A 1,504-nucleotide genomic window follows, 5' to 3' on the forward strand; every position below is an offset into this window, starting at 1 on the left:
GGCAATAAAAGGCCAAAAAAATAAGTTACCTAAAACCTAAAAAAAATGGTTCACATCTGAGGTTCATTACAAACTCATACACAAACCACCAATAATACATACTGTATGTCACACAACTATTATATATTATACTTGAAAATGTGTGTTTTTAATAGGGATTTTAAGACATGCTTTGTTTCTTTTAAACAATATTTTCCAAAGCACTGACAGTCTTTAGTCTAGGCAACAGTTTGTATGACCATTTTCTGCCCAAACTGTGGCCATGATTTTGGAGTTACATAAAAGCCTCATGTTTCACATAGAGGAGCCACTGCTCCCACATATGAGCACTCTTCCAAAAGTAATTGTTTGCTTGAATTTCTTACAACGACATCTGGTGTACTGCAGCAGTCTGAAGCATGCTTTCCACAGTGCCCTATCTGTTTGGGATTTAATTTCACTGACTATACACACATATAAGAGTGAAGTTAAACGGGGGGTAGAATGATTAGGAAAGTAGCTTTACATTTATTAAACAGCTTAACTTTGTAGGCTATTTGCCAGTGCCCCGGCTCATGATCCGGTGGTGTATATGTGTCCTGTCTATACAGCTTTAAAGGGATCTCAACCCTTGCCCCCATATGACAGCAGTCCAACACTAATATCCACCAATCTTATTCATTATCTTTGACTGCCAAGGTGTGACAACCCATCCATAAAACCCATCATGTAGCTCCCTTATTAATCAATTACACCTGACTGAGGAGGTGAGAAGATCCTCCAGCAATCCATCAGACGGATTGACCCTTAAAGCTGGAATTAACCTGCGCCTCCGCCCGAAAAGAGGTGACCAAACTAACAGATTTAGGTAGTCCTTGTCAACTATTTTAAAGGTTATGACTATTCTGATATAGATCATGATTTAATAACTTTCTGAATTTAGTCACAAGCATAAACTGTGGAATTGATTGACTGGTATGATAATAGTTAGGTAGATAGTGAGTTGTTAAGCTTTGTTGATTGCACAGCATAAGTCAGCAGGTCACATAGATCTCTGTAAACCTGCCATGTGCACAGATTGCACAAGGCTTGGTAGAGAAGCCATCTGTCGCCCTGGCTACCATAACAACCAAAATCCAACTAATACCACTCTACTCCTGTCTAAGCTATAAGAAAGGAAGTCCTTGAACATTCACACATAGTCCTTACAGACAATAGCATTAAAACCTCATAGCTTGCAGCAAAGTTTTACTTCATTACAGTATTTATCACTGAGCCACTAAAAACTAAAATTTAACCAAGTTTTTACAATCATTTTTGAGAAACTTTTCACCTCCTGAGTTTCTAATGTCAGTGGACACATTGCCATTTGCCCCACCATTATATATAAATTAGGCTTTCATAAGAAAAATCTGTTTTTTTTCTGTGTGTTGTTTAGTCCCAATATTCAGTCCAAGCACAGCTCAAACTACACATTAAATGCATTAATAGGCTGATTTCATTCATGCACTAGCTATAGGAAAAT

The sequence above is a fragment of the Morone saxatilis genome, unplaced genomic scaffold (genome assembly GCF_004916995.1).
Source record: "Morone saxatilis isolate NCDOM2014 unplaced genomic scaffold, NCSU_SB_2.0 Contig22, whole genome shotgun sequence".
In the NCBI taxonomy this organism is placed as follows: domain Eukaryota; kingdom Metazoa; phylum Chordata; class Actinopteri; family Moronidae; genus Morone; species Morone saxatilis.